This window comes from Anolis carolinensis, chromosome 3 (genome assembly GCF_035594765.1).
Source record: "Anolis carolinensis isolate JA03-04 chromosome 3, rAnoCar3.1.pri, whole genome shotgun sequence".
Lineage (NCBI taxonomy): Eukaryota > Metazoa > Chordata > Lepidosauria > Squamata > Dactyloidae > Anolis > Anolis carolinensis.
Window position 1 is genome coordinate 172096583 of NC_085843.1, and position 22652 is coordinate 172119234.

Genomic DNA, 22652 nt, shown 5'->3' on the forward strand with positions numbered 1-22652 from the left:
CTTTGGGAGCAAAAATTAATATAAGACACTGTCTTATTTTCGGGGAAACATGGTAGGTATATCAAATCGATATAAAAGTTAAACCTTTACTGATAACAATTCAGCATTTGTAAGGCTTGCTAAACAGACTGATTTTCCTTTGTATGAAATATAACTGCAACTTCTTCTGCAGAGTCCACTAGAGTTGTCGATGGAATTTGTGTCTCCTGTTTCACCCATTCTTCGCTCCTTTCATTACATATTACTATTAAAATAAACATACACATTTAAAATGGGAAGCTAGTTCCAGTACTACTGGAACTGGCTGAAATTCAACTACCAATGGTCAGAATTTCAGGGTGGGCCAAGACAACTATGAGAGGCTGGGCCAGGGATAGTGCAATAAAGGGCTGGGGAGTGGATAAAGTGCAAACTGATGGCCAGGATAGGGTCTGAGTTACTCAATTCCAAGGCCTACTGAGCAGTTATAGGAGGACTAGGCTAGTACGAGGTATAGTAGGGCCAGGGAAATGGGAAAAGTGCAAAGCAGGGTCCTAACTGGTGGCCAGGGTAAGGTCTGAGGTTAATCATTTTCAAAAGCCTGCTGGAACCACCAAGTTTTCACATCCCTGTGGAAAGAGGATAGTGACAGGGCCTGTCTTATCTCTCTATGAAGGGCATTCCAAAAGTGGGGAAGGCACCACCGAAAAGGCCCTCTCTCTCGTTCCCACCAACCATGTTTGAGACGGTGGTGGGAGCGAGAGGAAGGCATCCCCAGTAGATCCAAGACTCCACACCGGTTCATAGGGAGAGATATGATCGCAGAGATAGGCGGGGTCTGAACTATTTAGGGTTTTATAGGTCATAACCTACTATCAGCAGCCAGTGGAGTTGTTTTAATAGGGGCGTCGTATGTTCCCTATAATTAGTTCCAGTTAGAAGACTGCCAGTTGAAATTTTCAGGCCGACTACAAAGGCAGCCCACGTGGAATGCATTGCGGTAATCCAATCTGGATGTAACCAAGGCATGAACCATCATGGCCAAATCACGGTGATCTTACTCCTTTTAAAAAATGAGACACCCACTATGTCTTTGTAATGGCCAAATGTATGCGGCAAGTGTTAATTAAATCATTTGTGCATGAAAAGTATTGATACAATTTCTTTATCTCTTCTAAAGTTGATAAAACCATCATTATTAAAACTTTTGATTGCATAATGTCGCAGTTGGAGAAAGCAAGGCATTCATCTGCTTTAACTTGCTACTTTAATTTACTGTATATACTCGAGTATAAGCCGACCCAAATATAAGCCGAGGCACCTAATTTTACCACAAAAAACTGGGAAAACGTACTGACTCGAGTATAAGCCGAGGGTGGGAAATGCAGCAGCTACTGGTAAATTTAAAAAATAAAATTAGATACCAATAAAATTACATTAATTGAGGCATCAGTGGGTTAAATGTTTTGAATATTTACTGTATTTTAAAGAAAAACAGTAAACTAACTCTATAAGTGGAAAAGCAACAATAACTTTATAATAATAATCACAATCAACAACAACAGCTTCATTTGTACCCTGCCCTATCTATCTCCCCCTGGGGACTCTGGCCAGCTTCCAACATAGTAACAGGCAAACATATAATGCCTACATAAACAATGCAGAGCTAGATATAGATCTATCATTATATATACTAATTTCACATGTGTATTTCCCCCGGAAACCTTTGCAAATCCTCTCTCTATGTGCATTTTCCTCCTGCAATATTTACAAGTCCTATTTATCAGTGTTTATATCTATCCAGACATCTGTGTGTGTGTGTGCACACGCATTTTCCCTCTGCACTTGCAAACATGTGAGGGTAAAATTCATATAAAATTTATATATAAAATTATTGTATACATATAGGAACAGATATACAGGTACATGGAAATCTCTAGTTATCTGTATTTACATAGGATTTGCAAAGACCTGTAAACATATGAGGGGAAAATTCATATATTAATGTATTTGTAGGGGAACATCTATATAAATATTTAGAAGCTTTGAGGCATGCATTTACCCAAGGAAGAAATGCAAGCAAAGCCCCCCTAAAAACAACTTTGTCCTCTTTTCTCCTGCCCCTTCCCACCTCTTTTCTTTCTCCCTTTTTCAAACTCTAAAAGTAGCCAGAAAAGGCTTTAAAACTTCTCTCCCCCTCCCAAAAAACCCACTTCATTTTTGTTTCCTTAGGAATAAAAAGAAATACACACCTTCTGTTGCTCTCTTTTCCCTCCTTCCCTCCCTTTGGACTCAAATGTTCTTGCAGTAGTAGTAGTAGTAGTAGTAGTAGTAGTAATAGCAATGAATCGTGCAAATTTGCAAGAATATCTTTTTTTCTTCCCTTTCTGCCCATGGAATCTGGCTTGCAAGGGTTTCTCTCACACTCTCCTTTCGCTTTTGAAAACATTTGCTTCTTCTCTGTCTCTCTCTCAAAAAAAATAAGATAACCAGCCTGGGAGGAGAAGCAGAGGAGGGAGGTTTTGGAAAAGAAAACATACTGTGGCCTCCAGGCTCCGCTGCTGGCTTGACCTTGACCCGAATATAAGCCGGGGGAGGCTTTTTCAGCTCATAAATAAGGGCTGAAAAACTCGGCTTATCTTCGAGTATATACAGTACATTTTTGCCCACCAAATTTCTATAGTTCATTTTTTTCAGTATTGTTTGTTGTAGTTGGCTCAAATATCCCGTGCATTGTCTCATCATAGCTTATAGTAATGACAAACCTTAAGAAAAAGAAATGTTCACATGGCTATTGATTTGAGAAAGCAACTTTTTCAAGATGTTTATTTGGTATTAGAATGCAATTATTGGTAAAATACCAATAATGTCCTGTCATAAAATGGTTTAGTGTTCACTCCCTGACTCACCACCTTGGAGTTTCTGTAGAGCATTTCCAGTATTAGAATGCCTTGGAAGAGTTAAAATATGTTTGTAAAAGAATACACTACCCAGGCTATTAAGCATGTTTTAACAGGATAGACATGATTCATAAAAGTTGTCATCAAAATTAGTTAACTGTGGTTTTCTGACATTCCTTCAACCCAAATGACTATATATTTATGGTTTTGCTATGTAGCAAGCCTAATCCTTGCTAATTTATCATAGCTTAAGTGAATGCAACCTATGAGCTGTATGTGAGCCATATCTTTTATACAGCTCCATTACAGCATTGTCATCAATTTCTAGCTAACCAAGCTGTCTCCCTGTGATACAAGCTTATTTGCAATTTTGACTGAAGTGACACTGGGGAAACAGTTAAAAAAGATTCAGTATGTCCCGGTTATAAAAATAGCTAACTGATCATGTAATTTCTTTGTGAAAATTAGCAGCATGTGAACATATATCAATAGTAATTAAATAGCAGCGGTTTCTGTAGTTAAAACATCTATGTGTTGTTGCATAAGTCAGGTGTGTTATGTGTCAAAGACAGAACGCCACCAAATAGAGTAAAACTCAGTTTATTGAGGTTACAAAACTGAAAATGCCCATAGGAAACAAAGGATTAGGCAAACACTTGACTTCAGTGTGAAAAGTAACAAAAACAGCTCCGTTTGAACTAAAACGGTTCAAAAAGGATAAACCGGATTAAACAGGAGTTTAATCCGGATTAAATCAAAAGTGCTTACTTCAGCCTGCAAATTTAACAAAAAAAAGAGGATTAACAGAAGGTCAGAATGAACACAATAAATTGGCAGCAGATTCCTCTCTGTTACTCAAAAGCTACAGATGAGTAAATCAGGCTGTTTACTCCTCCGTGCAACGAGCGAAATCCGGGTCCAGGCACATCAATCAGGGTAACGGCAGTCAGCAGGGTCTCAATCTGGTCCAAGGTCGAAAGCCAAGTGCAGACGTCTAGAATTCCACAAGTCCCACCGATAGCCACAGAAGGGATAATCCAGGGTCGAAGTCAGTCAGACCAGCGTCAATCCAGAGTAGGTAATTAATGTCCGTCAAAAAGATGACGGAGGTCTAAGCTATTAAGATTAAACACAAGTTGCACAGAAAAACCCCACACAGTACCTCCCGCCGTCTATGCCCAGTGTCCTTAGTAACTTACGTATCCAGCAACGAATCACACCCGTCTTCAGGAAGTTCCCCAACAAGAGCCCAAGCGTTCGTCCAGATTACCTTGCCCAACGCAATTAGACATTGATCCTAAACCCCATTTTATCCCAGTTCAAGCTCATCATCGCTGTCAGCTGCCATCCTAATCCCAGGTGCCTCATCATCATCATCCTCATCAGAGCTAAAACACCTTTGACTACGCCCCACAGCATCCCCAGCTGTGGATCCCGCTCCATCCCTCCAGCCCGTCCATGGGTCTGATCCTGCAACCCGCCAATCGCCTCCCATGCTTTCATTGCTGGTGACACCCAAATCCTCCCTCACACGAGTCCACTCCATGTCATCCTCCTCCGAGCTGACCATTTCTTCCTCCATTCCCTTGGTAAAACCCTCAAAAGAGTCCTCATCTGTTGGTTCTGCAAATAAGTCCCGGAGCCGTTTCCTTTCACGCTCCTCAAAAGAGTCTGACTCACGAGGAGTCTTACGACCCCGTCTCCTAGTATCGGAGCCAGAAGGCTCAACCATAACATTATGTCGTGTAGGGTTGTATCTACATTGCAAAATTAATGCAGTTTGATCTCACTCAATGCTATGCAACCATGGGTGTTATAGTTTTACAAGGTCTTTAGCCTCCTGTGCCAAAGAGTTCTGGTGCCTCACCATACAGCAACTCCCATGATTGCATTGCATTGAGCCATTACAGTTAAAATGGTGTCAAGCTGCATTAATTCTACAGTGTGGAATTAGGGCATGCATGAAGGATAAGGCACATCTTTAAATCTTTATTACACAAACATCACAGTCAAACTTCTACAATGATACCTGCCTAATTTTTAGCTTGATGACTCTTTCTGTGCATTCACCTGTTTCTGTTCATGTGTTTACTAATCATGCCATTTAAACAGGCAATTGCAAAGCATGTTAGTACCGTTCATCTTCCTTTGTTCATACAAAAGTGACATGTCTGAAGCAAAGCGTCTCTTCGTTGCATGTAGTGTCTCCACATTAGGAATAATAGTAACAACAACAACTACAACACTTTATTTGTATTCCACCCTATCTCCCCGAGGGGACTCAGGGCGGATTCCAGCATACACAAACACAAAGGCAAACATTCAGTGCCTAGAAACAACAAAACACAGATAAAGGTATAGGTTTCCCCTTCCAGCTCTCAGGGGTGGTGCTCATCTCCAGCTCTGGGGGGGTAGTGCTCATCTCCATTTCTAAGCCGAAGAGCCTGTGTTGTCCATAGACACCTTCTAGATCAGGGCTCCTCAAACTTTTTAAGTGGAGAGCCAATTCACTGTCCCTCAGACTGTTGGGCCGGACTATGATGAAATAGTCTAAAATTAGGACTGTTGTTGTTGTGTGCCTTCAAGTCGTTTCAGACTTAGGTCAACCCTAAAGTCTAAAGTTTAGGAAATAGACCAGGTAAATGACCTTGGAGGGCTGCATCCGGCCCATGGGCCTTAGTTTGGGGATCCCTGATCTAGAAGATCTCAAGCCCATAGGTAAGCAAGGAGACCTCCAAAGACCATCTAGATAGTCTCATAAGACCATTGGTAAGGAAAGGGACCCTCAAAGACCATCTAGATGATCTCCAAAGGCCATCAGTAAGGAAAGAGACCCTCAAAGACCGTCTAGATGATCTCATCAGGCCGTCAGAAGACTATAGATAAGGAAATGGACCCTCAAAGTACATCTAGATGGTCTCATAGGACCATAGGTAAGCAAAGGGGCCCCCAAAGGCCATCAAGACAATCTCATAAAACCATAGATAAGGAAAGGGACCCTCAAAGGCCATCTAGACGGTCTCATAGGACCATAGGTAAGGAAAGTGACCTCCAAAAGCCATCTAGATGGTCTCATAAGGCCGTAGCTAAGCAAAGAGACCTCCAAAGACCAAGTAGACTTAGGTCAACCCTAAATCTAAAGTTTAGGACAGGGGCCAGTTAAATGACCTTGGAGGGCTACATCCGGCTGATGGGCCTTAGTTTGGGGACCCCGTTCTAGATCATGCAGCTGGCATGACTGCATGGAGTGCCGTTTACCTTCCTTCTGAGGCGGTACCTATTGATCTACTCACATTTGCATGTTTTCGAACTGCTAGGCTAGGAAGGAAGGAATCCCTAGTGTGCCATGGGGAATATTCGATCTCATCACATTGATCCTTAGCAGCAGGGCGACTCGCCAGCCTCTTTGGCAAATCAGCGGGGCAGCCAGGCAATCCTGGTGCCCTGCCTTGTCAACAGCAATGCTTCATAATAACACATGGGGAAGTGTCGCTACACAGCTTTCTGCCATGCTGGCTCTATTATTCTTTATGGAACATGGGAAGCCTCCCGTGTCCTGGGTGCATTGTCATAGGACATTCACGCCACAGTTGTTGTACAGAGCCCCACCTGAAGTGACCATGCTCTATGTGATGGTTGGAGTGGGGCTCTGTACAACTGCTGTGCTGCAAGTGTCCTACAATGCTTGCAGCCCCCCATGTAAAGAAGTCCATTGTGTGGAATGAAAACCTGTGTGGTATATAAAACACAACTTGCTTCCAATGTTGGATCTGCAGGACTTAATGATAGATCATTCAAATTGTTGCCACTGTAACTTTGACTATAAGCTAAAGTTAAATCAGTAAAACTGCAGAGCAAGCACAGTTTTTAACATCTAAAGTTAATTGCATTAATGAAACCTTCATAATGGCAGTCTAATGCTATAACAGTTTGAAAAAAATGAAGAATTTCCTTTGAATTTCAAGCTCAACCAACGGCAATAATTCTTCAACATTTCTAACTCGGTAAATGCTTTTTTTTGTTATGGAGCATCAATTTACAAAATTAAATGTTAAGAAAGCTGCTTAGGAAAAAGCAGTATTCTTCTGTTAAATGACACAATATTTCCTTGTTCAACTAGCAATTGATTGGATTTAAAACAGAATGTCATGAAAATAAATTGGAGTAATTGCATATATCCTTTCTCTTTTGCTTTCTCCTTTTCCCTCCAACAAATGCTGTTATTAAATTTTGTGTTAACTCAGTCATCAAAACGTTCACACGGTAAAGCAATTACACTGCTGGAATTTGAAGGCATTATTTCTTCTGTTCCCTGAGGAATTTCCAAAAGGAATAATATTCATAAGATGCCAGGAGCATAGACTTTGTAACTTCATCTTTGTCACAAAACAGAAACTATATAAACAAAATGGCATTTTCATTCATAATTGCCTGACCTTTTACAAATATAGGTTGTGAAGGAGTGTTTCATAGCCTTTGGACATTTGCGAATGGACTGGGGAGAAGGGGAACATGCTTGAGATACCTTATAAGTCCAACTTGTAATACGTTTTATTGGGAGAAACTTATTATTGGGGCTGATTTCTTGTCTCCCAAATGGAAGAAGGCAATAGGGAGATAACCACAAACCTATGAGGATTACACTGGAAGGTAGGGGCATCTATAGAAAAGAAAAGAAAAGAAAAGAACTCAGAAAATAATAATTACTGTACAAAGCCATTGAATATAATCTATGAAAAGTGGCAGGATATGCAACGAGGAGAAAAAACAGTGGGGATGTGTTTTTTACAAAGCTGTTGGAGAAAAGAGAAAACTGATTGAAAACCAAGGAGGGAAGAGCTGCTGGAAGGAAAGACAAGACAGTAAAGTGGAGCAGAGCTCTTGAAAAGAAAGGCAAAGAGAAAAAAAACATCTGAGTATGAAGAAAAAGACAAAGTATGTCCAGGAAAAAGGGGGACACAAAGAAAAAACAAAGAAGTGGCAATTTATAGAACTGGGAGAGTGACTATCACTGCCCTAGGAACCCTGAAAGAAACATTTCCTTTTTGATCAATGGTGGTTTGGGCTAGCATTAATTTGTAAGTTGATAGTAACTTGCAGCCCTCGAGATGTGAGGACCTCTAATTCCCAGAAGCCCTAACGAGCTTGTCCAATGGCCAGGAATTCTGGGAGTTGAAGTACAAAAAACCTGGAGGGCCATAAGTTTGGCACCACTTATACTTGCCTGAAGATGTTTGGAAGAGATGTTTCCAAAAAGCTGTTCTCTTGGTCTCACTGAAGTTATTTCATCTAGGATTGCAGATAAAGAGGTCTGTGCCCGGTGACCTTCTGCTAAACCAGATCAGCCAGGACAGAGAACAAGCACTCCGAATTAAAGGCAAATTACAGAGGTTTATTACATTTTGGCCAAAAGAGATGCAAGTATCAGCCAATGCTCAAAATGTACAAGTATAACTTCATAGAAAAGTACAAGACATTTCGTACACTGTTGACAGCTATTCAGACTTCCCACGCCTCCTCCTGATTGCCTGAGAAATTGTGTCGGCTAGGATCCATGAGTGGAAGTTTCCTTGGTGTCACGACAGGAGGGTGAAACAGTAAACTATTGGTGGGTTTAAAGGTCCAATCCATTGCAGATATGCCCCTTGTGAGAGGATAGAATCATAAAATAGTAGAGTTGGAAGAGACCTCATGGGCCATCCAGTCCAACCCCCTGCCAAGAAACAGGAAATCGCATTCAAAGCACCCCCGACAGATGGCCATCCAGCCTCTGCTTAAAAGCCTCCAAAGAAGGAGCCTCCACCACAGTCTGGGGGAGAGAGTTCCACTGTCGAACAGTTCTCACAGTGAGGAAGTTCTTCCTGATGTTCAGGTGGAATCTCCTTTCCTGTAATTTGAGACCATTGTTCCGCGTCCTAGTCTCCAGGGCAGCAGAAAACAAGTTTGCTCCCTCCTCCCTATGACTTCCCCTCACATATTTGTACATGGCTATCATGTTTCCTCTCAGCCTTCTCTTCTGCAGGCTAAACATGCCTAGTTCTTTAAGCCGCTCCTCATAGGGCTTGTTCTCCAGACCCTTGATCATTTTAGTTGCCCTCCTCTGGACACCGTCCAGCTTGTCAATATTTCCCTTCAACTGCGGTGCCCAGAATTGGACACAGTATTCCAGGTGTGGTCTGACCAAGGCAGAATAGAGGGAGAACATGACTTCTTCCCTGGATCTAGACACTATACTCCTATTGATGCAGGCCAAAATCCCATTGGTTTTTTTAGCAGCTGCATCACATAGTTGGCTCATGTTTAACTTGTTGTCCACGAGGACTCCAAGGTCTCTCTCATACGTATTGCTGTCGAGCCAGGCGTCCCCCATTCTGTATCTTTGAATTCCATTTTTTCTGCCGAAGTGAAGTATCTTGCATTTTTCCCCATTGAACTTAATTTTGTTAGTTTCGGCCCATCTCTCTAGTCTGTTTCTAGTCTCCAGTTTCAAGGAGAAAAATGAGCAAAACACAGGAAACAAAAAGTGTCAATTCTGGGTAACCAGAGGCTTGCTGCCCATTCAGAAGGCTAATGTATTCATCATATCTGTTTTAGCATTCTCTTCCATGGGAATAGTAAGTCTCTAATCTTAGTTAAACAGGTAAACATCCTAAGCCCATCTTAGTGACAAAGGGATAATATGTTTCATAACTATACACAAAAGAATCTGATATTATCTGACTTGAGAGATCGCTAGAGGGACCTTTCTTTAATTGTGTAGTGATCTCCGTTCCCAGGAGCTTATGTAAATAGGAGACACAGCTGAAGTATATGTCTTCAGGATACCGTATATCTTATACAAGTTTATACATTTAGAAATTTGTACAGTACACAAACAATGCAAGTTACACAAGAAATATTTTTATAGATAATTTATTTTAATTTAATTTATAGATAAATTAAAGGGTTTAGCTTTGATATAGTTCAGAGTACAGGAGCCCCGGTGGCGAAGTGCGTTAAAGCACTGAGCTGAAGACCGAAAGGTCCCAGGTTCAAACCCCGGGAGCGGCGCTGTTAGCTCCAGCTCCTGCCAACCTAGCAGTTTGAAAACATGTCAATGTGATTAGATCAATAGGTACCGCTCTGGTGGGAAGATAACGGCGCTCCATGAAGTCATACCGGCCACATGACCTTGGAGGTGTCTACGGACAATGCTGGCTCTTCAGCTTAAAAATGGAGATGAGCACCAACCCCCAGAGTCAGACATGACTGGACTTAACGTCAGGGGAAACCTTTACCTTTACCTTTTTACAGGTGCTGCTGGGTCCTCCCCGATCCATCAATGGCTTCAACATTACAAAACTTTGAAAGAGTGGGAAATGTTTTAAAAACAAAGAAAAAAACCATAACTCTTGCTTGAAGTCTTATTGAAGTTCCAAAATCTTTGGGAGTGGGTGCCATGGCTGACAGCAGCACCACCTTCGGAAGCATGTTTTCTGGGTGAAAACTCTCAAAATGTCCTTTTCAGAAGCCTAGGATGCTCTCCTCCAACTGCTAGTGAAGACCATTTTATTCTGGCGAATTTAGGCTCCCTATTGATAAAGGAGCCTTTCATGGGTAGACACTATGCACTTTTTGTGTGTGCATCTGCTTTCAAATTATCCATCAATTTATGGTGAGTCTATGCATTTCAGGGAATTTTTTAAGGCAAGGAATATGAAAAGATGGTTTTTCCACCCCCTTTCTCTGAAATATAGCCTACAGCACCTGGTATTCATTGGTGATCTCCCATCCAAATCATAGCTGACCCTGCTTAGCTTCCATGATCAGACAGGATCTGGTACCTTTAGGGTATTACTATTTAGACACTTTTTATATTGCTTTTAATCCAAGATAGTTTTATATTACAATTGATTAAATTGAATTGACCAGTCCACACACTGTCTTGCCAGAGAAAAGCTATGCCATGCAGATGATCATTAAAGAACAGGAACTTTTATTCTTTGAAATGGAGAGCAACATATATACAATCATGTGAACAGTTGCATTGTTTCACACAATGTCCTTTTGCAAGATTCAAATGGTCTTTAAATGTCCATGCAAAAAGTCTTTAATGCAGCAGCAGCCCAGAAGCAAACCCTCCTCTCTCTTTGCTCCTTCACACAGAACTCAAAATAACTGTTTCCAAAATCGCTAGGTTCAGCTAGCTCTCTGGGTGTCGCCCAACCAATTGGCTTGGTGCTTTGCTTTTTTCCAGTTAGCACACACACACCAACTGCTTTCTTCATTCCCCTCACAAAATTTAATTCAGCTATTTCTAAAAGCGATTGTTTGGGACAAACATTAGGGTTTGTAATTATTTCAAATGCAAATTTAAGAGCAGCAGACCCCGGAACTCATAGCTCATTTAGATTTGCCCAGTGATGCCAAACTGCTATACAATTGGGAATGGTGCAAGGTGTAGTAGGGGCCGGGCTGTGGCGCAGGCTGGTTAGCAGCCAGCTGCAATAAATCACTCTGACCAAGAGGTCATGAGTTCGAGGCCAGCCCATGTCAGGGTGAGCACCCAACAATTAAAATAAAAAATAGCCCCTGCTCTTTGTTGACCTAAGCAACCCGAAAGATAGTTGCATCTATCAAGTAGGAAATTTAGGTACCACTTATTGTTGCACCCCAAGGCAGTGCGAGCACTCGAAAACCAGGCAGGAGCCAATATAACACGCAGGCTGTTTATTGAAGCAGAATAAATATATAGGTCTATGTGCATTTAAGGTGGAATGTCAAAGTAAGAAATAGTCCATTATATATAGTCTATTGCAATTCAGAAAGAGTTTATCAATGTCCAATTTGTAATCCACAAGTGAAGCTCGATAGCTTCCCTTAGATATCAAAGTTTGCCCATGAAACAAAGCACTGCAAATCCGCTTGAAAAGTCTTGTAGCAAAGTCAAAGAAGCAAGGTAAACAAAGCAGAGTCAATCTCGATCCAGGAACAAGGAAGTCACGGTAACAAGGCGAGGTCTACTCGGGAGTAGCGGCTCAGCACGCCTCTCCTGAAACTGGAAACTCGGCATGGATTCAGAAGACAAGGCAAGGAGCTGGAAACTGGAACCTCTTCCAAGGAAAGGCAAAGTTGACACCGCAATGAAAATACAGTGCAGAGTACTTTTAACAGAATCCAAAGTCTGTAAGAATTAGGGAGTACAGGGCCTCCGAAAGTTCTCATGGGAAAACTAATCATTATCTAGTTTGAGAGCGAGCCTTTGACTTCTTCTCAGTTCTTGTTTTCTACTTCTATCTTTGGTAACAAAATATCTCTGATTAAAACTTCCATTCTCCCCCAAGTCTGTACCATCTTGTGTGGTTAACACTGGAGAGAATTCGGAATGTTTGCCAATTAGCGGATCTACGATATCCGGCACCTGCAAGGCCATAGGGCCTGAGTTCTGAGCAGGAATGTCTTCGAATACCACTGCCTCATCTGTTTCTGACTCCAACTCTCGATGTAACCTGGGCCATGATGACTGAGCCACAACACTTATATGTGTGGAGGCTAATTTACGACACCATAAAAATCATCCAGCCACCGTTGGAATGAGGAAGTTGCCGCTGCAGTGGATGATGAAGCAGCTGCTCCCCCTGTGGCCGGAATCAAGTATACCCTCAGGAAGCTGGAAGCTGGAGGTTTAAATTGCCTCTGCGTCTGTCTCTGTCTCTATTCTATGTTTATATGGCATTGAATGTTTGCCTTATATGTGTACAATGTGATCCGCCCTGAGTCCCCTTCGGGGTGAGAAGGGCGGAATATAAATACTGTAAATAAATAAATAATAGTCATGTCGGGCATGATGGAAGATTGCCCAAGGTTATCCAGTCGGTTTCCTTGGTAGTCCAATACATCATGTTGACTCTCACTCCTACTATACATATGACTATATCCCCATCTACACTCCATATAACACACTTTGAAACTGCATTATATGGTCAGTGTAGACTCATATAATATAGTTTAATTCAGTTAATGTAGTTCAATACTTTATATGAGTCCACACTGACCATATAACACAGTTCCATATAACCGTCCTGAGTCCCCTCAGGGAGATAAGGTGGGATAAAAATAAAGTTTTATTATTATTATTTCAAGCTGCATTATATGGCAGTGTAGATGGAGCCTAAGTTTCCCTCCCACGTTGCTTTAAAACTATTTCAATTTGGTATTTTTATTAACCCAAAAGAGAAGTGTGACATAATTTTATTTTCTATAGCTCCTGGCAGTAAAGGGAGTTGCTAGCCTGATGTTCAGGTGAGAGTTGTTGGTTATAGATTTTGAAAAAAGGTGCCTAAGGAGCACTTCTAAAACTTCTGATTCACACAATTGGCTGCAATATTTTCTTTGTAATGTGGGACCTATGAAGCAAATGTAGTGTGGAAAAGAGTGTTGGTAGCCTAGTCATTTCACTATTTGTTTGAGCAGCACCCTGCTATGATTCTGAAAACAACAATGTTGTTCCAAAGACATCTATCAGAATTTGAGATATGTATTTTTTTTCTCCATTGTCACCCCTGACATGGCTTGCTGCTTGGAATTTCACAAAGAACCAATATCATCTCCTGCTCCTGTAAGAGGTTGTCTTTCAATGTGATAAATTGGTGAATACCAAATATACGTCTTCCTTGTTTTTCATGCCCCAGCGGAAACATCAGCTAATGTGTTGATGCTTCATGTCACATGGTGGGTGGTAAAGAGTTCTGGAATCAGCTTTCTTCTAACACATAACACAAAAATGTTTTTGACACACAAAAGACATTTGCCCATATAACTGTCTTATTTGTATAAGCTTTTCTGCAGAGCTTTTGCCTTGAAAAATTTCAGAGAATGATATTGTGGAGTATGGTCTAGCAGGAGAATAAGATAATCTTACTTATGTGATGTTTTCTTTGTAGGCAAGCATACTATGTTGCTGTTTTCTATTATCTCCTTTTATAATGCTTCTTGGTACACTGTATGCCAATGTACTGTTATATATTAACAAAGACAAATGAAGTGATGTTCCACGAATAGCACTTACTGGCTGCTGGGAAGAGAAATCAGTGGAGAACTATAGCTGGTTTGGGCTGATTTTGGTGAAAGTTGGCAGACTTGGAACTCCTTTCTTTCCCTCTAGAACATTTACAAAAAAGTAAGCAACAAATATTTTGTAGTCACACTATTTTTAAAAAAGTTATTGAAATGGCTTGGCCATTGAATGTTGAGAGGAACAGTAACCATTTATGCCAGATCATAAACACTCTTTTGTCCTACTTCCAATTTCATTCCTATCAATTATCAAACATGATAAAATAGTGCTCTAAGGGTCTTGTAACCACAGATTTGGGGTGTTCCTGGGCTTGGCAGCAACTCCAGTACTAGGATATTACATTCTTACATTCTGTTTTCTATTATTTCCCTTTCAAAACCCATGCTTAGCCTCCACTGGACTGTTTTTTTTATTTTTCTCCTCCATAATGTGTTTCCTAAAACCTTCTTTAAAATTCTGCAATCTTAATGTTTTCTCATAACTATTGATGCTTTCCTCTCATGTGTGGATGGTACTTATTTTGACTACATAATGCTGGCACTGGGAAAAAGGCTTTGTTATTAGGGGTGTGCAAAACAGAAGAAATCAGTTCCATTTTTGGGGAAAGTTCAGAAAATTAAGAGGGGGGTCGATGGATGAATGGTATCCTTGAAGTGACTGGTTTGACCTTAAAGGAACTGGCGGTGACAGGAAGATCTGGCATGGGCTGGTCCATGAGGTCACGAAGAGTCGGCAGCGACTGAACGAATAAACAACAACACAAGAGGTGGGCCATTTGGACTCATAATTCAGGATCAGGAGTTTTGTTCCCATTTTGGGAAGACAGAACCAGAGACTGGAGGGGAAAGCACCCCAAATTCGAGAGGAAAACAGAATCAAAGCAGAACTGATTTCTGCTATTTCGCACACCCCTATTTGTTATCCCTGTTGTGATAACAAGGAGCATGACAATTGAAAAAAATTGTGTTAGAACAATGTCCAGTAGAGGGCAATGGCACAATATGAATCATTAGTTCTGTCACTGCCCTTTGTTTCAAGTAACTGTCTCTGTAGTTAATTTCCTCCCTCAAAACCAAACTAACTCTGCGCTTCTTTTTCCCCAATAGCCTAAGGCCTAATGTGGTATTCATGCTACTCAGGGAAAAACCATGGATAATTCAATATGTAATGGGGTTGTTGTGTGTTTTCCGGGCTGTATGGCCATGTTTCAGAAGTATTCTCTCCTGATATTTCGCCCACATCTATAGCAGGCATCACAACCTCTGAGGATGCCTGCCATAGATGTGGGTGAAATATCAGGAGAGAATGCTTCTGAAACATGGCCATACAGCCTGGAAAACACATAACAACCTTGTGATCCCAGCCATGAAAGCCTTCGACAACACATATGTAATGGCCAATAAAACCAACTTTCTGGCACCCACTACTTCTGATGTCTACTCTGGTTTTAAGGCAAAGACACTTTTGAACATTATGTCCTCCTATGTCTAGGGAGTTTTTCATGTTTACATATATTTCATTTGCAGCATTTAGATTAAGAAGACAATGTAGGTTCCGTTAATTTTATCTTCCTCATTTCCCTCAGTCAAAGAAAAAGCATAAATGAAAGAAGGCACAATTTTACTTGCGCACACTTGAAATTTCTTCCATGGCTTCAGAATAGTCCATTGAACTGATCTAAAACCCTTCCATTGCTGCTATGAACAGACATGGCCCTAAAGCCAATAACAAGTTCCAACTAAGCAGGAGCAATGAATCTGTAAGTAATTGCTTTCTGTAAATTCCATTGATTCAATTGATCTACACTAGTTGAAAGTGGCAATCGTAAAATTAGAGAATATTGTTAGATAATTCTAGAGACTTTGACAGACACGAGTGGTGACAACAGGGTCTTAAACCTGGTGGTAATATTTTTCTGTTTATACAGGGTCAATCATGTCTGTCTATCACTTATAACGAAAACAAAGTGATGACAAGTATATAACCACGGATGTATACAATTCACCTAAGAGTTTTAGAAAATAAAGAACTGAGATAATAACATTTTTGGAAAAAATAGACCTCCACTGTAATGCTTTGGAACATTATGATACAAAACCAGATACAATGAAATAAAATGAACTGCAGTGAAAACTGATTCGTACAGTTCTGCCACTACACTTGACTGCCTACCCTGTTTCCCCGAAAATAAGACATCCCCGAATAATAAGACCTAGTAGAAGTTTTGCTGAATTGCTAAATATAAGGCCTCTCCCAAAAGTAAGACCTAGCAAAGTTTTTGTTTGGAAGCATGCCCACGCCTGCTGAACAGAACACCAGAGCATGCAGGATTGGTAAATGTACATACCAGTTGTACATGGAAATAATGGTAGTAACAAGAAATTCTTGATGGGATTCACAGTTTGTCTGGTCATGCTGGTTTGTGATGAAAACTACTGTACAGTATATAATAAATGTTCATTTTTTTGTTCAACAATAAATGTGAGTTCTTCTTCATGGAAAAATAAGACATCCCCTGAAAATAAGACCTAGAGCATCTTTGGGAGCAAAAATTAATATAAGACACTGTCTTATTTTCGGGAAAACACGGTAGATTAAGGGACAGGCAAACTCTTAAGTTCATGGAGCTATTTTTGGCTCCCCTTTCACAATGCCAGTGCTGCCATTTTGGATGAGAAATGGAATGGGGATCTCTCTCCTCCTACCATTTAATAGCAGCTGCTGCCGGTGTTACCTGGGCTTTATAGATATTGGTAGAAAAGTTTCAGAGGGTAAAGAAACCCTTGTGCTCCATCCAAAAGAAAACACACAAAAATATGCAATGGTGACATTAAACTAAACCTACAGTCAGGTTTTCTGAAGTAAAATTTGATTGGAGGGTGTTTGTCCTTGCCTTCTTTTGAGGCTAAGTATGTAACTTGTCCAAAGTCATGCAGTGGGTTTTTGTGGTCAAATGGTAATTTGGGCCCTGATCTCAAAAGTTGAAATCCAATGCTTAGATGACTACTCCATGCTGACTCTTTAGTTGCATGGATGTCTATCACCAAAAAAGATTTCATCCTGTATGTTCCTAAGCCCCCAGGAATGAAGATATTTTATGAAGGCCCACCATTCAGAAAGAGAAAAATAATCAAAGGATTTTTGGAGTCTTACTAACACAGAAGTGGGATGAAGTTCCAAGGACCTTATCATATTAGCTAGGTGGAGTGTCCCACTTTGCCTGGCTTCACTGCCAAAATGAGGAGCAGCTGGGACAAATTCGTCACCCTACATGCTGCTCCCTCTTGGCGATGCTTTCCCCATCACATGGGGGAAGCGGCACTCTTCTGGAGAGGAAACCTTCCATGTCGAGAGGGAAGTGTTGTACAACACATTCCTTCCAGTTGGAGGAGGGGCCTCCCCAGAAAGTTCCCTTACATTGTGTGACAAGTGGCAGGCTCATCCGTCCTCCAGCTGGAGTGTAACATTGTATGATGCTTCCAAAGGTGAATGTGATGAAGTTGTAAGTCAGCAAGCATATGATTCATATCCCAGAGTTAGGTTTAGAACAGGGCTGATAACAACTGTACGACATTAAAAAGAATCTATTAGGAACACATCAGTGGAAACTACAGTGGAAACTAGAGTGGAAGGTTCCATCTAAGGACCTCATCACATGGGCTTTAAGCCCCGTTCTAGGGTGCTGTCAAGATGTAGCCAGGATGGAAGCTGTCACATGATGCAGGGCTACTTCCAGCAGGGCTCTCTGCCAGCTCCATACACTCTGTGTCTTGGTAGCCTGTTAAGTGGCAATCCTGAGAACATGAGTGACTACTTATGTTCTCATAGAGTAAGCTAGGGACAGTGCAAGATCAAACCAAGGACAGATTGGTTTCCATGTGAGATGGTAAGGGGGCAATATGAGGTGCTGCCTGATAATTCATTCCGCTGCCCCATTGTGATGACTCATGGGCCTTGTAGTCCTGTTCATGACATGGTGATACCTGATGAAGAAGAAAACTTGGGTTTTTTACCTTCCCAGTCAGAACTGGAATTTTCCCAGCCAGATTCTTCCCAGCCAGATCTGGGGACCTTGCACCTGCAAGAGAGTTGTGTTCCAGAAGTATGTCAAACAAACCCTGAACCTACATCTCCTGTGTTTTCTCGCCATGAGTTTTGTAAACAACAGAGAGGTTTGGAAGCGGCCTCGCGCAGGAGTGCTAGAATAGCTGCTAAGAATTTAGCCAATTAAGCCTGCTTTCCATGAGAATCTTTAAGGAGTCAAACATCTGGTCTCAGAGATTAGCTTTCGTTTTTGGTTCCCAGAGAACTGCTCTCGGCGGGAAAGTTAGACTCTATATAGGTGTTTTACCCGCGAAGTAACTTCGCGGAGTCAATTCGTCAGCCTCCGGAGCGAGTTGTGTCTGGACAGCGCGCTCCGAGCCTCGTTCCTGTTTCAAGCCTTGTCCCTGATTCCAAGTCTTCGCTCCTGTTTCCAGCCTTGTTTACCTTCGCGGACCTTGCCTTGTTTTCCAGGACTCAGTCTCGCCTTGTTTTCCCGGATTTTACCAAGTAATTCCACGGATCTTGTTCTTGCTCCTCGTTACCTTGTTGTCTTGAATCAAGCCTTGTGTTCCAAGTATCAAGTTATTTTCCTAGCCTTGCTCAAGTTCATGGACTAAAGGACCTTGTCATCTCCCCTCACTTGCTTGGCAAGTGAGTGTTTCGGTTACTGGATTACAACTTTGGACCTTAATATTTCATATTGGACATTGTTTCTTTGGACTAATTTTGACCTTTCCTGAAAGGTCTAACTCTGGACTATTTTCTACACTTGTTTTTATTAACTTTATATACTCCTTCAATAAAGATATTAGATAGATTCTGGCCTCTGTGTATGGTTATTGGTGCCCTGCAGCCTGGGTCCTGACAGTTTGACTCCGCCACCATAAGCACCAATTAACCAAGGCCAGAATGTCTACCGGAGCCGTGCCGGGTGAACAGCCTCTTAGCTACACCATCAGCAAGGACGAAGTGGACCGCATCCGTGACAGACTCAACGCGCAGGATGGAGAAATAAAAGGGTTGAGAGATCGCGGAATCCGCCTCCCGGCCATGGCGTTGCCAACCAAGTTTTCTGGAGAAGCCTCCAAGGTCCAAGTTTTCCGCCGCCAGTGCCAGGCTTACCTAGAGGCCCGTGCCGCCGAGTTTCCCCAAGAAGACATCAAGGTGGCGTGGGTTTACAGTCTTCTAGACGGGCCAGCGGCTAACTGGGCGACGGCACTGTTCGATCAAGCCTCTCCACACCTAAGATCAGCGCAACACTTCTTGGACCACCTTAAGGAGACCTGGGGAATTGAGGACAATTTGGAGGCAGCCGGTCACAAACTCCGCCGCCTCTTTCAAGGAGACAGACCCATGTCTCAGTACATAGCCGAGTTCCGAGTGCTGGCCCACAACACCGGCCGGAACGATGTAGCCCTCAGAGGACAATTTCGGGAGGGTCTCAACATTGAAATGCTGGAGGAAATCTCCAAGGTGGAACCTCCCCACACTCTTGAAGCACTTATTGAGCAATGTTTACGGGCTGAAGTCATGATTGCCAACAGGAAGCAGTGGGTACGAGGCCAGAGCGGTAGAGCTGGGGCAAAACCCCTCGCTCCCGCCAGCGTTCAGCCGCGTCCAGTGTGGAGACCCCCACCACCATCCCCATACCCCAGAGGGAGCGAGGAGGTGCCGATGCAGTTGGGCAATGTGCGCCCCAAATTAGATGCCGCCGAGAAGGCCCGCCGCCAACGCCTAAACCTCTGTTGGTATTGCGGGAATGGGGGCCATTTCGCCAGAGAGTGCCCAGCCAAAGTGAAGCCCGCCGTCCGTCTTGCGGCGGCGTCCTCCACGGAGACGAAGACGTCTGAGGCGGCTGGCGCACAGCCGGCGGGGGAAGCCAGCGACCGGGCGTAGAGAGGCTCGCCAACCCGGTCAAAAAACCCATTCAAGAGCCGCCAACCGGGGTCCTGTTCCTTCTAGTGGTCACCTTATGGTCAGCAAAAAAGGGACCCGTCATGATCCACGCCATGATAGACTCAGGAGCCACCAACAATTTCATTGATAGAGAGTATGCCGACTCTCTGGGATTACAATATCACGACTTCAAGAATGCCCGTGTGGTGCAAGCCATCGATGGCCGCCCTCTCAAGACGGGCCCCGTAAGCCAGTGGTCGGAACCCACCAGGATGTGGATAAGGGAACATATGGAAGAGATTTCCTTCTTTGTTACTGAGGTTCCCCATTTCCCTGTGATTTTGGGGATTCCATGGCTGACACTTCACGACCCAAGCATCTCCTGGTCCAACAGAGAACTGCAGTTTGCTTCAAAGTACTGCCAAAACCATTGCCTCGTAGCCAAGGTCTGCCATGCCACAGATACCGAGCCCATTATCACCTTGCCAAAGAAGTACTCCGAGTATTGGGATGTATTCAATGAAAAAGAAGCCGAGAAATTACCCCCACATAGACCTTATGACTGTGCCATTGACTTGGTGGAGGGGGCCCCGATCCCGCGAGGGCATCTCTACTCCCTGACTGAACCGGAGCAAGAAGCTCTCAGGGAATTCATAGAGACAAACCTTCGCAAGGGATTCATCAGACCCTCTCAATCCCCAGCCGCCTCCCCAGTGATGTTTGTGAAGAAGTCAGGGGACTTACGCTTGGTGGTGGACTACAGAGCATTGAACAATATCACTAAGCGGAACAGCTATCCCCTGCCCTTAATCTCGGATCTACTAGACCGACTTCAAGGAGCCAAGGTCTACACCAAGCTGGACCTACGGGGGGCTTATAACCTAGTTCGCATCAGAGAAGGGGACGAGTGGAAGACCGCCTTCCAGACTAAATTCGGATTATTCGAGTCCCGAGTTATGAATTATGGTTTATGCGGAGCTCCCGCAACATTCCAGCATTTTGTCAATGACATTTTTCAGGACTATCTAGATCGGTTCTTGATCATCTACCTGGACGATTTTTTGGTGTTTTCTAGATCACAATCAGAACATGAGAACCACGTTAAAATGGTGTTGCAACGATTGCGGGATCATGAGCTTTATGCCAAGCTGGAAAAATGCGCTTTTGATCTACAAGAGGTAGATTTCCTGGGGTACCGCATCTCGCCTCTAGGGCTCTCCATGGACCCGGCAAAAGTTTCAGCAGTATTGGAATGGCGGGCGCCAACCAACAAGAAAGAGGTGCAGCGATTCTTGGGGTTCGCGAACTATTACCGCAAGTTCATTCCAGATTTTGCCCGCTGGTCTGACCCAATCACCAGCTGCATCCGTGGGAAACAGCCCTTCCGCTGGACTGATCAAGCAGAGAAAGGGTTCCAGCAACTAAAGAAGTTATTCACGTCCCAGCCAATCCTTCAGCATCCAGATCCTGAAACCCCTTTTGTTGTGCAAGCGGACGCCTCTGATGTAGCAATTGGAGCTGTACTCCTACAACCGGTGGGAGATCACCTTCATCCTTGTGCCTTTTATTCTCGTCAACTAACCGCACCAGAGAGAAACTATACCAATTGGGAAAAAGAACTATTAGCCATAAAGGCAGCTTTTGAAACTTGGAGACATTGGCTAGAAGGGGCCAAATTTCCCATTGAAGTCCATACTGATCATCGGAATCTAGAACATCTAAGAACTGCCCGCAAGCTAAATCAGAGGCAACAACGTTGGGCTTTATTCTTTGAACGTTTTAACTTCCAGATTCATTATGTAACCCCAGCCCAAACCAAGCAAGCAGACGCCCTGTCACGTAAACCGGAATACGCTGCAGGACGCAAGGAGACCTTTGAATCCCAACTACTACAACCCGAGAACTTTGCCACGCTCACAGTGGGGAACACCAAATCCACTCTCATTGATTCAACTCCCTCTACTCCAGGGCCCCTCTGTGCTCAAGAAATCAGGGCTAGTCAGCAAGCAGATGCCTGGGCGCAGGACCAACTTCGTCAAGGACTGCATTTTCCCTTTTCGCTTAAGGATGGACTGCTTTGCTATAGAAATCATGTTTATATCCCACCAGGACTGGGCAGGGAAAAAGCACTTCGTCTGTGTCATGACTGCAAGCCAGCAGGGCATTTCGGACTATTTAAAACCATGCATTTGATCCTAAGAGATTTCTGGTGGCCCAAGATCCGCAAGGATGTGGAAAAATATGTCAACACCTGCCCAGTATGCCAGCGCTCCAAGACAAGAAGGGAGAAGCCCTCAGGGCTTTTACACCCCCTTCCTACCCCATCTCGCCCATGGGAAATAATTTCTGCGGATTTTATCACTGACTTACCACCTTCCTGTGAATTTACCACGATCCTAGTGGTGGTGGACCTTTTCACCAAGTTAGCCCATTTCATTCCCTGTGAAGGCCTTCCCACGGCCAAAGAGACTGCAGATCTATTCCTCCAACATGTTTTCAGATTACATGGATTGCCCAAGAGTTTGGTCACAGACCGTGGGTCCCAATTCACCTCTCGTTTCTGGAAAGCACTACAAAAACTATTGGGCATAGACTCTCGTTTATCTTCAGCTCATCATCCCCAAACAGATGGGCAAACGGAGCGCACCAATGCCACTTTGGAACAGTACCTTCGCTGTTATGTAAACTACCAACAGGACAATTGGGCTTCTCTGTTACCACTGTCGGAGTTTGCCTACAACAATGGAGTCCAGGCTTCTACAAAAGAAACGCCGTTC

At 43.0% G+C, this 22652-nt stretch overlaps 1 protein-coding gene across 1 annotated transcript in view; it reads left to right on the plus strand.

Annotated features, from left to right (window-relative positions):
- ogdhl (oxoglutarate dehydrogenase L) overlaps positions 1-22652 on the plus strand; it is a 116703-nt gene that overhangs the window by 912 nt on the left and 93139 nt on the right. The gene's annotated exons all lie outside the window — the stretch shown is intronic.